This window comes from Ursus americanus, chromosome 27 (assembly GCF_024610735.1).
Source record: "Ursus americanus isolate L20-20 chromosome 27, mUrsAme1.1.p, whole genome shotgun sequence".
NCBI classification, from domain to species: domain Eukaryota; kingdom Metazoa; phylum Chordata; class Mammalia; order Carnivora; family Ursidae; genus Ursus; species Ursus americanus.
In genome coordinates this window covers 19145253-19158931 of record NC_142153.1, presented here as the reverse complement: position 1 = coordinate 19158931, position 13679 = coordinate 19145253, and the positions used below count along the sequence as shown (strand labels likewise).

The 13679-nt window shown below is 38.5% G+C and overlaps 1 protein-coding gene across 3 annotated transcripts in view; it reads left to right on the top strand.

The window, feature by feature from the left end:
• LOC123780432 (uncharacterized) overlaps positions 1–13679 on the top strand; it is a 76968-nt gene that overhangs the window by 3696 nt on the left and 59593 nt on the right. For all 3 annotated transcript variants that reach the window (XR_006776410.2, XR_006776409.2, XM_087856446.1), the window contains exon 2: positions 1178–1260. The gene's annotated coding sequence lies outside the window, so the exon portion shown is untranslated. The remainder of the gene's footprint in view (positions 1–1177; positions 1261–13679) is intronic.

The window sequence follows — 13679 nt, the reverse complement described above, 5'->3', positions numbered from 1 at the left end:
ATTTTGAGCACTTATGCTAGGTGCTGGGTAACTAGTGAACAAATGGACCCTGCCTTCCTGGGGCCTTCAGTCTCACGGTGGAGAAAAATGATAATGGAAGGGAAAATGTAAATCAGATGAGTATCTTGAAAGCTTTCAGAACATTCCATGCTCTCACCTCTGGTTTAATATTGTAGCTGTTTCACCAGCCTCAGTTCCACTCCAGTGTGCAGCAGCCACATGATCTGGATAGGCCATATCCTTATCCTTATCTCTGGACGTGGGCCCTGGTTGGCCTGACATTAAGGTTGCCCCATCCTTCTTGTCACAGTGCTTGGCTCTGGCCTTAATCATTTAGACTCTTGAATCCAACAGGCCATTTTTTGAAGTTCAAGGTTGTGCTCTATGATTGAAGTTGTCCTTTATCTTCTAACAAGAAAAAGATAGCTAGTAGTCCTCATTGCTACTGGCATTCATGCTGTGAACTTGAAGGGACCTGCCTAGGGAGGAATAGATACTGTGGACAGCACAGAGGAGAGATGGAAAGAAACTGGGTCATTATGACATTGTTACACTGCTCGATCAACTGTGGAGCCTGTCCAACAGTGGGACTCTTCATTAATGTGGGCCACCACTCTTCTTTATTAGTTAAGCTAGTTCAGGATGGTTTGCTTGCAAGTTTGTGTCTGAGAGCATCCTAACTAATGCACGTATTGAAATAGGTATTGCTACCTTCTCAAGAGCACAGGAGGATTTACTGTAAAGCTGTAACGCTTAAGTTTCAAGACCTTCGCTTGCTCAGGCCTCTTCCAAACTTTCTACCTAATTTCACACTTGTAATTTTATATTCTTTTTCTTAAAGAGGACTATCCAAATTGTGTAAGCTTCAGGCTTCACAAAACCTGCATCTATCATCAGATGCTCTGGGGAGAAAACATCCACCTTTCTCCCAAATTCCTTCAATCCACATGTCCCTAGGAAAGGAGTGTCTTACCTAATTGGTAAATATCTGGAAGGGTCACTGCACACATGTGGCCTGGCCTCTCTGGCTCTCTCATTGAGATCTGCTTGCTCACAGCGGTAAGCTCACTGCAGCAAGCCCTGGGTGACAAGAGTGGAAGGGGAAGTAGTCTGCCTTTGACCACATCTTCCAAACCTGGCACTTGTCCAACAAAGTTTTAAAACACTGTGTTCTCAGATGGCTATGAAGACTCTGAAGAAAGCACAAAAGACTGCTTCTGGGAGATGTGGAGAGAAAGCAATCAAGGACTGGAGCCTTTTGTAAGTACTTGCGCCTGCTACTCCCAGGCCAGCCTCACCCTCCCCTCTTCACTCCCCTCATGTTAGAAACTGGCTGTGCCCCTGGGAAGCAGTTTGCGTTTGTCAAGGGACTGAGAGCATGAATACATTCCAGAGGAGAAAGACTTGGGATCCCATCTCGGCCTCAGGTCTAAGTGTTTTCTCTGTTCCAGTTTACTCAGCAGTAAAGCTGATATTGATCCCCATCTAATGCCTGTGTATATTTCTCAGTTGTTTTCAACTCAGAAGGTGAGGAGAATGATTATCACCCTGAAATGACAACAGAAGTCAGCAATAGCAATTATAGTAATAAGCTATGTATAAGAAGTGGTACATGACCAACTGAAAGTACCAAGCACATCCTAAGTGCTATGAAAGAAACACATGTGGTACAATACAAATTCCTGATCTCAGGGAGTCTCCAACTGAAAAAGAAAATAGCACTAACATTAATCTATATCACCCTATGAAGTCAATCACAATTCAGATATATTTTATATATGTTCAGTAATTAGAGCGAACCATATGAAATCACCATTTCTGTAAGTTAAAAAGTAGTTAAACATCAACACTTTCACATGGCCAGCCTATTATTACCAACACCCAACATATTCACAATTATTTGACTTGAATTGCAAGCTGGTGCCATCACACTGTAGATATCTGTAGGCCTATATTGGCTCCTGCTTCTAGAACTCCATGTTCCTTGGAGATTTTTCACACCTGGCTCACTGTCACTCTTTCTAATGTGATTCTCAATATTCTTGGTGATTGCAATATCCACAAAAAACAATCCTCGTAATACTCTGGTTTCTTGACTTCTTCTCTTACGATGTTCTTGGCCTCTATTTTACCTCAAATGCCCAATTCCACATTTGTGTCTTAGACATTGGACATTTTACTTCATTTTGCTTGTAAATACCACTGTCTTTTGATTCTTCCTCACTGGCACATCTTGAATATTCTCTGTTGGTTTGTTCTCATCAACTGACCTCTATATGTGGGGTGGCCCTGTCTTCAGATGTCTTTTCTTCTTTTCCTATGCTCTCTCCTTGTATGCTCTCATCCAATATCATGATGTTAATGCCTTCTCTAGTTTGAGGACTCTCAAGTTCATGTTACCAGCTCAGACCTATATCTATTTGCCTTCTCAATATCATCTACTTGGGATATGTTATAGACATCTTAAGCTTATCACGCCTAAAAATGAACTCTTTATTTTCTCTATCCCAATCCACACTGTCCCTATCTCAATAAATGGCAATTTCATTTTCTAGTTTGCTTAGACCAAAGATCTTATAGTTAGTTAGTTACCTTTGGCTTTTCTCTTTCTTACCACATACCCAGTACACCTTTGGGCTCTACCTTCAAAATATATGGAGAATCTGATCACTTCTTACCAGTTCCACTTCTGCCTTCGTCCAAGTTACTCTCATCTGGATTATTTTAATAGCCTTGTAATTGGTATCTCTGCTTTTCCCCACCATCAAATCTCCACATTAATCATATCATGTCACTCCTCTCCTCAAAAGCCTCCAGTGACTTCCTACCTCACTCAGAATGAAAGCCAGTGTTAGGATCTGGCTAACCTGCTACTTCTCTGATCTCATATTCTTCCAGCTTTGCCTATTTTCATGATGCTGTAGCCACATTCATCTTCTTTACAGACTTCAAATGTGTCAAATAGGCTTCACTTGAAAAACTTAGTACTAACTGCTCCCTCTGTGTAGAATGTTCTTTCACAGATATCTCTGTGGTTCATGCAAATGCTCACATAGTCCTTTATTAGGGAGGCCTATCCTACAGCATCATATATAAGACTCCACAGGTATTCTTTATCCTCCTTTTTCCCATTTAACCTGACTCCAAACATCATCACCACCTGCTGTTATACCTGTTTCCTTTATGTTTTGCATCTGTCTCCTGAGGGCAGGGATTTTCTTGTTTATTGCTTAGTCTTAGCACCTAGAACAGTGTCCAACACATCATAGCACCCAATAACAAATAAATATTTGTTGAATAAAGTAAAGGAACTGCATTAATATCATATGCCAAGTGGTATCTAAAATTATGCAAGGAATCACCATGTTACAAATGGATTTTTCCCAGAAGTTTTTAAGATGGGTGTTTGGAAGTCAATATGCATTTTCCATACAAATATGAAGGAAGTGCTGTTATTATTCCCATCTATGGTTGAGAAATCTGAGACTTAGGGTAAGTAACTATGCTTAGGTTTTCTGATTTCAGGTACACCTAACCACTACACTAAATTCCTAGGCCAGATCGCAAAACCATATGTAAGTCCATAGTTCTGATATATTCTATAAAAAAGAACTATAATGGAAGACACCTATTTTATACACAAACAGCTGTATCTAGAGCCTGGACTGACCTCCTAGCTCTCTATAGATTGTTCATCCAGTTACCCTTATTCCTTGAGGGTCTTTGCTTTTATCAGCCTATCTGCTTTCTTCCCATCCATCAGCCTCACTGCTTTCTTGCTATCCTCCCCTCCCCAGCTTTGATTCCATGGTCCATCATTTCACTACCCCCTTGCCAATATCTGAGACGGTTTTTGCTTTTTGTCCTTTTATTACCTGTCCTGTAAAAACCCAACCCTGCATGAATACAACTATCTATATCTTCTGTATACACACACCTAGGCTGCTGAGTTCTGCTCAACTGAATAAGTATCATTATAAAATCATTATAAAAATCTTCTGGGTCCTTAATACTATGTAGCAAATCTGTGATTCTCATGCACTTTACCTGTTCCTTAACAACTCTTTCAAACCCTCTTCCCAAAACTTTGATCCTCTACTATTTTATGCATTACTCCTAGATTACCTTATCTTCTTCTTCATGGAGAAAATTTCAGAAGGGAGCAACTTCAGTTCTCTGCCACCAAATCTTCCTACAGATCTGTACCTATCCCTAACCTTTCTAATTCTGCCACAATGGAGAGGCTGTCCTTGCTATTTAAGTCCAATCTCATCACTTGTCTTCTAGGTTCTCACCTCTACTTCCTTTTAAGGAATACCATGCTATAAATTATGTCCTCTCTCTTGCATTTCTTACCTCTTCTTATCTCTTGACTTCTTGACATTAGCATTTTTTTTAAAGATTTTATTTATTTATTCGACAGAGATAGAGACAGCCAGCGAGAGAGGGAACACAAGCAGGGGGAGTGGGAGAGGAAGAAGCAGGCTCATAGCAGAAGAGCCTGATGTGGGGCTCGATCCCAGATCGCCGGGATCACGCCCTCAGCCGAAGGCAGAGGCTTAACCGCTGTGCCACCCAGGCGCCCCGACATTAGCATTTAAACGTACTCAAATCTCCTCTATGTTAGGAATAAAGTCTCCCTTAGATCCTGTTGTTAATGTCATTCTCCTCCATTTGTAGCCAAAGTCCTCGAAAGAGTACTACACTGGAAATTCCCAGACACTGACCCATGCACTAGTATCACATCATCAGGAGTTCTTATGTATCTGTGGTAAAATAAACAACAATAAGTTAATGCTGCCCACGTCTACCCATTTAGCAAGTTCGAGATATATATATGTTAAAGTTACCAATTGTCTTCTGAGGACTCTCACATTTTTCAAATGTGTAAAATTTTAGATTTATCTTTTAAAAACACTCTATTTGTGCTTCAACTTTCTATCTTCCTTAGCTCCGTGTTGATTTCTATAATATATATTCCAGGAGGGAGTAGTTTATGCATTTTTGATGTTTTTCTCTATATGGTATGTATCTCCTTTACGGCGAGTATATTGGAAGATGGTAAAGAAATTAGTAGCCTTTTATATAAAACTCCAAAGGGGACAGCTGCATATAGATAAGAGGCATCACTCACTAAGTATCATTTAACTCTGTAAGTCATCCTTTTTTAGGATTTCTAAATAATTCAGTGCATTTTGCAGAATATATGGTCTTTGTTCCCTTTTTTTATTTTTGGAGGCTAACTTTATGGCTAAGTAGGAGTCCAATTTTTGCATGTTCCAAATGCCTGAAAGAATATCAGTCCTCTTATGTAAAGTGTTGTTCACGTATCTTGTAGGTCACATTTTATGATTATGACATTCAATTCTGAGTTTTGTCTGCTCTATTGATTATTTAGAGCTATGTGTTATGGTAGATTTTCCAGTTTCTCTACATAGTTCTAAATTTTTGCTTGTATGTTTTGATGTTATTAGATGCATACAAGTTTAGAATTGCTTTATCTTCAAAGCGAAATGTCTTTTTTTATCATTATATAGTAACCTGATTTATTTATATAGTAATGTCTTTAGAATTTATAATTAACATAGCTGTAACATTTTTTGTTAGAATATCTTTTCTCCATTCATTGATTTTTCTGAATTCTTATGTGTCTTTAAACAATTTTTCCTTGACATTTAAAGTTACGATTGAGGGGCACCTGGGTGGCTTAGTCAGCTAAGCATCTGAGTCTTGGTTTCAGTTCAGGTCATGATCTCATGGGTTATAAGGCTCTGCAGCAAGGAGTCTGCTTGAAGAGTCTCTCCCTCTGCCCCTCCCCCCACTCACAAGTGCATATGCATGCACTCTCTCTCAAATAAATAAATCTTTAATAAGATAAAATAAAAAATGTGATTGAAAAATTTTGGAGTGCTTGACAAATTTACATTCATTTTGATGACTAATATTTTTACATTGATTTCTGTTGTTATATGCTTTCCACCTATTTTTTTCTTTTTTAAATTTCTTCTCATTTATTTTTTAAATTTATTTTATTTATTTGTCAGAGAGAGCACAAGCACAAGCAGGGGGAGAAGCAGGCAGAGGGAGAAGTAGACTCCCAACCGACCAAGGAGCCCAGTGTGGGGGCTCTATCCCAGGACCCTGGAATCATGACCTGAGCCAAAGGCAGACGCTTAACCAACTGAGCCACCCAGGCATCCCTTTCTTTTCCTTTTTAAATTTCTTTTGGATTAATTTCCCCCCCTCTTTTTGTTGGAGAATATACGGTCTTTGTCTCTTCTTTCCCTTGTTACCCTACGTATTTTAATTTGCCTACTTAATAGAGTATAAAGTTAACATTTTTTTTCTGTCCTCTTGAACAAATCTAAGACCTTATGATAGTTTGTCCAATCTCCCTCTCACTGTCAACAGCAAGCTATTTTGCCTAATACTTAGTTTTAACATCCCTTTTACAAATTAAGTATTACTATTTTTTAAATACAGTTTTGCTTAGTTTACCCATTATTATCTTTGATATCTTTGCTTGACATTTCTTCTCACATCTCTGACCTTCCTTCTGGGATAATTTTCCTTTTGCCTAGCCTTTCTCTGTTGTAATTTCTTTTAATAATGATCTATTGGTGTTAAATTCTCTCAATTTTTATCTCAAAAATACCTTCATTTTGCTTTAGTGGGTTTTGTTTTGTTTGCCTTACTACTGGAAGATAATTTCTAGGATGACAATTATTTGTCTCAGCTCATGGAAGATACTCTTCTGCTGTCTTTTGGCTTCATATCTGCTGGTGAGAAGCCAGCAATCTGCTGAACTGACACACTTTTGGAGTGAATACTCTTTATTTTCTAGCCGTTTTTAAGATGAATGTTTTTTATGTAGTTCTGCAGTTTCATCACCCTTGTTGAAATGTCTATCTTAATTATACTTGGGATTCACTGGGATTCCAAGATCTTATGTCTCAAAAATTCTCAGTCATTACCGTTATTACCCCTTTCCCATTCTGTTACCTTCTTTTTATACTTCAATCGGACATATGTTAGACATTTTCATCATGTTCTGTGTCTCTCTTGACCTTTATTTCATCATATAGTCCATCTCCTTGTCTGTGTAAGCTGTACTTGGGGCCACTTATTCAGATATATTCTAGTTTTTTAATTCTTTCTGGCTTGGTTTGATGTTTAATGCACCCACTGAATTTTCAGTTTTTATTCTTTGAAGTTATTTTTTTTCTTTCATATCTGCTTAGTCTTTTTATTATGTGGAATTTCCTGCTTATATTCTGAAGTTTTATTTCTTTAAACATGTTAAGTATAGATAATATTCTACACTTGAGATTTTTAAATTTTTCTACTTGTTTTTCTTTGTCCTAATCATATTTTTGTTTCTCTGTGTATTTTTAACTCCGACTGTGAGCTGCTTATTTTCTTTGAAAAATTTTTTTGGTAGGATTTATTTTAAGGTCAGAAAAACAGAACCAACTGAGACCATTTCAAACTGAATTATCTCCTTGAGATTATTTTTTTCTTTTAAAATAAGTAGCGTGACTTTGAATCACAAATCCATCTAAGGCCAGCTTATGGTTACATCTCAAGGGAAGATGCTTTTCCCTTCCATTCTACTTAGTGCCAAAGAAAAGAAAACATTTCTTTGTACCCATTTGTGCAATAAGATTTATTTCTCATTCACTGTTATTCTTGAAAGTATAGCCCTTTGTAGTCACTCGTGGGTGAATACAGCCTCCTACATCCCATTTCTTGGGCTCCTGTCAAAGCCAAAGCCCAAAGTCTCCAGGATTTGGCAGAAACTTTTAGGTGAGAGTGAGCTTGGTACTCATTGGCCTCTGACGTTCCTGCTTTCCCTTTGTTTGGTATCTATAAATTCTTTTCTTTTATGTGTATGAGTGATGTTTCAAAAGATATTTACAAATATTTTATACACTGGATAAAGGAGTACCATTCATAGTATCTAAGCTGTCACACTACTGAAAGTAGAAGCCCTGGTTCTATAAAATCAAGGTCAAATTCCCCTACTTCCCTTGGGTTTAAAATGAGTGAGGTGAAAAATCCCAGGAGAAAGAGATTCAGGAAGAAAGAAGTCAGTGCATTTAGTACTTGTTCAATTGTGACTCTATGCAGTTAAATAGTTGGTGTATCAGCACCGTTCTCCTCAACTTCTGGGTAGGAGCTGTGACAATGGGGGTGGGAGGAGAAAGAAGAAAGAACAGAGAATGTGTTCTCAGACATGTGAGATGACTCTTCATCTTTCATTTCTTATTTACACCACATGGCAAATTGATCAGTTATTTTCTAATATTAAAGAGAAAACTATGGATCGTGTTTACTGTTGGAACTGGGCAAGATGTGGAATTTCTTAGAACTAATATATTTGTTATATAGGAAAATGTTAGTATTGAATTGGGAAATGATACTTTATGTTCTATGAATGCAGTAACTAGTAAATAATATAATGTATTAAAAAGAATAATTTATTAGATTTAGAAATAAAACTAACTTCAAGAAAATTAAATCTATTAATAACAGAGAGGGCTTGGAACTGAGAACGAATATTTCAAAACATTTTAAATGAAAAGTGCAGTGGGTAAACGGATGCTCTTGGAGGGTCATTCAGATAGAGATCAGGATTTCCAATCTCAGAAGACAGTGGAGCAAAAAGCACATTTAACCCAGCTGGTCTATAGTTAATTTAAGGTGGAGTAAAAGATCAGTTGAGCTGAGGGGACAGAATTTTTTAAGGAAGATGAAAGAAGTCACAATAGTGTGAATGCTGGAGTCAATGAAACCGAGATGGGAGACTCCAGGAAGACAGGACTATGAGCCAGACTTCAGGTGGGCAGGACACTTAAGAAAAGCAGTGCAGAATTGCAGTGGAAATGGGTGTGGATGGTATGTGCTTCAAAGCCTGAGCTGATGCGTGGGGATAATGAGAAGTTTCAAAACTGGTACTTGGGGCCATGGTATATGATTCTCCAACTCTGGATGCACTGGAATGAGAGCTGAATTCAGAGTGGAAAAAAATCAGAAGGGGCATTTTCATGGGAGAGTCAAGAGAAGATTTGTCGATTAGAACTTTTTGTTTACCCTTCTGTTAAATGCTTAAACCTTTGTCCATTTTCCTATATTCTGGAAAGGGCACACTGGTGTGGAATGAGGCTAGAGTAGTAAAAGGAACATGGAAAAACAAAGTTGGTAGTCACAGGTGGAGAGGTAAAAGCAGCAGTGACGGGGTATGTAGAAGGCCTTCTATAGAGGATTTTTGGACTAAAAATGAAGAACAAGGGAACACGGAAGAAGGTTCTGTTTCTGTAAACAGACAGGGAAATTATTTTTCTACACAATAGGAAATTGAAAAAATTCCTGCTGCTGTGGAAGCTGATCTAAACTAGGATTTAGGGTTGAGGTGCTGTAGAACAGCCTAGGTTGGTCTGAAGTCCACTGGTCTTTCCTAAATAAGCACCACATTTGAGAAAGGCATTTTATATACACAGGTAATATGAAGCTGAATGAATGCTGGTGGGCTGCTAAACTATTATCTTAATTTTAAGTTCTCCCGAATCTAGGTACATCCCGTTTATCCCTGGGGATTTTCTGCTACCAGTTAAAAAACAATACAAAACAAACAAACAAAAAACCTTTGGTGGAATATATTTAGCCGCAGAATAAAAAAATAGGTACTAATACTTACATAAAGAATAATAAAGAAAAAGAATAAATAAGACATTAGGAGCTTAAAACATTGCCTATTTTTTTTCCTTGTGTGATTGACTAGCTATACCACTTAATTTTGTCAGGTGGTACTTAGGGAACTAATAGAAGTCATGACTTGATTCCTTACCTTGGCATATACTTATATTCAGGTTTTCACCTTTTTAAAGGAATAGTGAGGTGTGCTTTGTTATCTTTGTTCTCTTCCGTACAGTTCCATTTAGTTTCTAAGGACCAGAATTAGGAAATTGCATGATGGAAAAATAAACACTAACAAGTAGTGCTACACCCCTTTTTCTCTACTAGCAGCACTCAGAACAGGATTGCAAAACCTCATTAGATTTGCAAAACACGGTAAGAAAAATAAACACCTGCAGATCTTAATTTATAAGTCCTGGCTATGCTCTCTGAAAATTTATCCTTTATGAAATACAAGAGCAGCACTGAAACACAAAACTAAATAGAAAGACAGCATATTGTTTTTCCATCATAGAAAATAAGCCTCAGTAATATTTAAGGGAAGTAGTCCAGTGGCAAAAAATTAAACAGAAATACACCAAATAGTGTCAGAGATTTTCCTGGGGTGAAGTACACAGGAAATATCATAAAGCAAAACCTGCCTTAACCATCAGGTACCCTTAATCAAATATGCACTTTAAAATAAACTGTAAGCTAACAGGTGGGTGAGGAAAGGGGAAATACAGTTGTGGAATTTTTTTTTTTACATTTTATTTCTAATCTTTTCATTAAATGAAATGGATTTCAACAGGAGTGAGCCTGAAAAAATTATAATGGAAGCTACCTGTATTAAGGCCCTCAGGCTAATGTTATGACAATGTCATTTTTAAAAAGTATCATGAAGAGAAAGTCACAGTTATAAAAGCACTCCTGTCTTACTAATTTGGTTAATGAAATATGGTAGAATGTTTTAATATGTTCTTCTGTCTTAAGCATTTAGAATAACTGAAAAAATATAATTCCTGCTAGAATACTGAGTTGAAGCCATGGACTGATCGGCATGTAGACTGGGACTACATGGTATTTGGATGGGTACTGGGCCATCAAGTATGATGAGTTCAGTTTTGGAATTCAGGCCTATCTTAAGAGGTATGAATATTTTCATTTAAATGATTAACTTCTTTCTAGAGAATGTTAGAGTTTTGTATCTGTATCCAGGAAAGCCCAGGCAGGTCCTTAACTGGGGGAGGAGAGGGCAAGAAACTAATGAGAGTTTGAGCAGGTCATGGAGGATGGAGTAGCTTGTGCTAGACCAGCCCTCTCACACACACACACAATTAAACTTTAGATAAAACGTTAAAAATTATCTAAAGGTAATGGAGAGTGACCAAAAACATGCAGAAACTTGAGGGGACTTAACACTAGTAAGAGGAGAAATGTATTTTTAACATCTTTTCAACTTAGGGCAGACCCCATGCCACTAAGAGTTAATTAAAACTCATACAGAAAGCTTAAATCATTACTAGTTGAGGAATCAGAGTTCAGAGTGACCAAAGAGTCTGGAAAGTGAGAAGGAAATCCTGAAAAGGAGAGAGCCACAGAAGGTAGTAGCCACACTGCCCAAATCTCTCAGTGATCTCCGAACTCCACATCCTTGGGGCTGACTTTAAGAAGCCCAGCTAAAACAAAAATAACTGAAAAGATATTTCAGCTGTTGCCCACCATAGGGGGGACAGAATTTGGAGCTTCAGAACAACCAAGTTAACTGCCTACTAAACATAAAAAATAAAAATTCTTCAGAACAACAACACAGAATGCAGTTTCTATAATGTATAATTCATAATGTCCAGAATATAATTAATCAGATATATGAAGAAACATACTCAAAAGACCATCAGTGGAGGCCCAGATGTTGGAATAAGTAGACAAGGATTTTTAAGCAGCTATTATAACTCTGCCCCAAAACAAAGAAATAAATGGACAGGAAAGCAATAAATGGATAGGAAATTTCAGCAAAAATAGAAACTATTAACAACAATAGGATCAAATAGATTCTAGAAGTGAAAAATAATATCTGAAATTTAAAAATTTGGAGACGGTAAACAAGTGAGTCAGTGAATTTGAAGATAAGAACAATTGAAATTATCTAATCGGAAATGTGAGCAGTCAAAAAAAGTTGGATGTAGGGAACTTTTTCTTTGGTTATTGTTTTTATCATATATAAAGCCTTTTTGACACAGCTACTGGACTGGTAAATCAGGGGAATGCTTGACCAGAATGCATCTCGATTTTGACAGTGCTTTAAAGAAAGTTTTTCACGGGGCGCCTGGGTGGCTCAGTCGTTAAGCGTCTGCCTTCGGCTCAGGGAGTGATCCTGGCGTTCTGGGATCGAGCCCCACATCAGCCTCCTCTGCTGGGAGCCTGCTTCTTCCTCTCCCACTCCCCCTGCCTGTGTCCCCTCTCTCGCTGGCTGTCTCTCTCTCTCAAATAAATAAATAAAATCTTAAAAAAAAAAAAAAGGGAAAAAGTTTTTCATGACATCCTTTTGTAAGAGAAGAAAAGTGTGGACCAGATGACAATATTTAGATGGATTTATTCTTGACTCCTGTCACTCTGCCAGAGTACCTTTAGTGCTGTAATGGGGGTTGGGGTAAAGTGCAATGATAGAAATGGGGAAGCACTTCTCTATTACCTGCGATTTTTTATTGCTGTCCTCCTTCAGTAGCGCATAAACTCCATGAGGGCAGGCAGTGCATATTTTTAATCTGTAGGTTCCCAACTGTCAAGACCTGTCATTAGTTCTGCTTTCTGGAACAGGACAAGACCTGGGGGAGCATGAGGGTGAGTATGGTGACAGGGAATCCAGGAATGCACTATATTCAGAAATTGAGGCAGACAGAATGCTTGTCCCAGGGAAATCAGTTAGCTGGCGGATAGTCTCAGGTACCAAGCTAGTATTGGAGGCAAGACTTCAATCTCTTGACGGTAGTGTTTCTCAAAGTACAGTTCAGATCACTTGGTTCAGAATTACCTGGTCTGCTCTTTAAAATGTCAATTCTAGGACAGAGTCCTAGACTTGCTAAGCTGGCATCTTTATGGGTAGGTCTTGAAAATCTACAGGTATCTTAGGTGATAAATTTGAACTACTGTTTATTTTTAGGGGCTGGGAGCTGGGAACAGACGAGATCCTAGGGCAGGTGTCAGAAACTTGGCTGTTAGCATCTTGGGCTAGAAAATTCTTTGTTGTGGGGGGCTGCTGTCCTGTGCATTGTGGGATGTTTAGCAGCATTCCTAGTCTGTAACCCTGTAGATGCCAGTAGCACCCCCTCTCCCAGCTGTGACAACCAAATATGTCTCCAGACATTGTACAATGTCCTCTGAGAGGCACATCAGTCCCTGGTTGAGAACCACTGCTTTGGCGGATCTGAGTAGTAAGCATGTTCCTAGCCTAAGGATCAGAGGAAGAAGAACACAAGATGGGGGGATATCCAGCTACTGAAACGGGAATGTCAAGTTAGGACTAGATTTACAGCAAGAGCTCCTTTATAAGGTTGATATTGGTAGCTTAGCTTCCTTGCTGTAGAGGGGCCGTGTAATTCCAGAGCTAGTGACTGATGGAATACAAAGGCTGAGAACTAGACAGGTCTGGCACCTTAGGTCAGGTCTCAATCCTGGCTGTGCATCGTCAATAGGAAATCGTAAAAACACACAGATGCATCAGCCAGACTTGGTCCTTCTGAAGCCGAATTTCCAGTGGTGAAGCCCAGGCATCTGATACACGACCTGGATTCTGGAACACTCCACAGGGTTAGACGACATCTGGAATACTGTGTTCAGGAATTCAGAAAGACACAGGCTAGGAATAAAGGTGTCTCAACACAGCCGACCTCAGCAACATGTGGTATCTGAACCTCTTTAATAGTTCTGTTCTCATCCTATCCGGTCCTTTTCCACAGGTGAGGACAAAAGCATTACATACAGATACATTGTGGCTAAACTGCTCT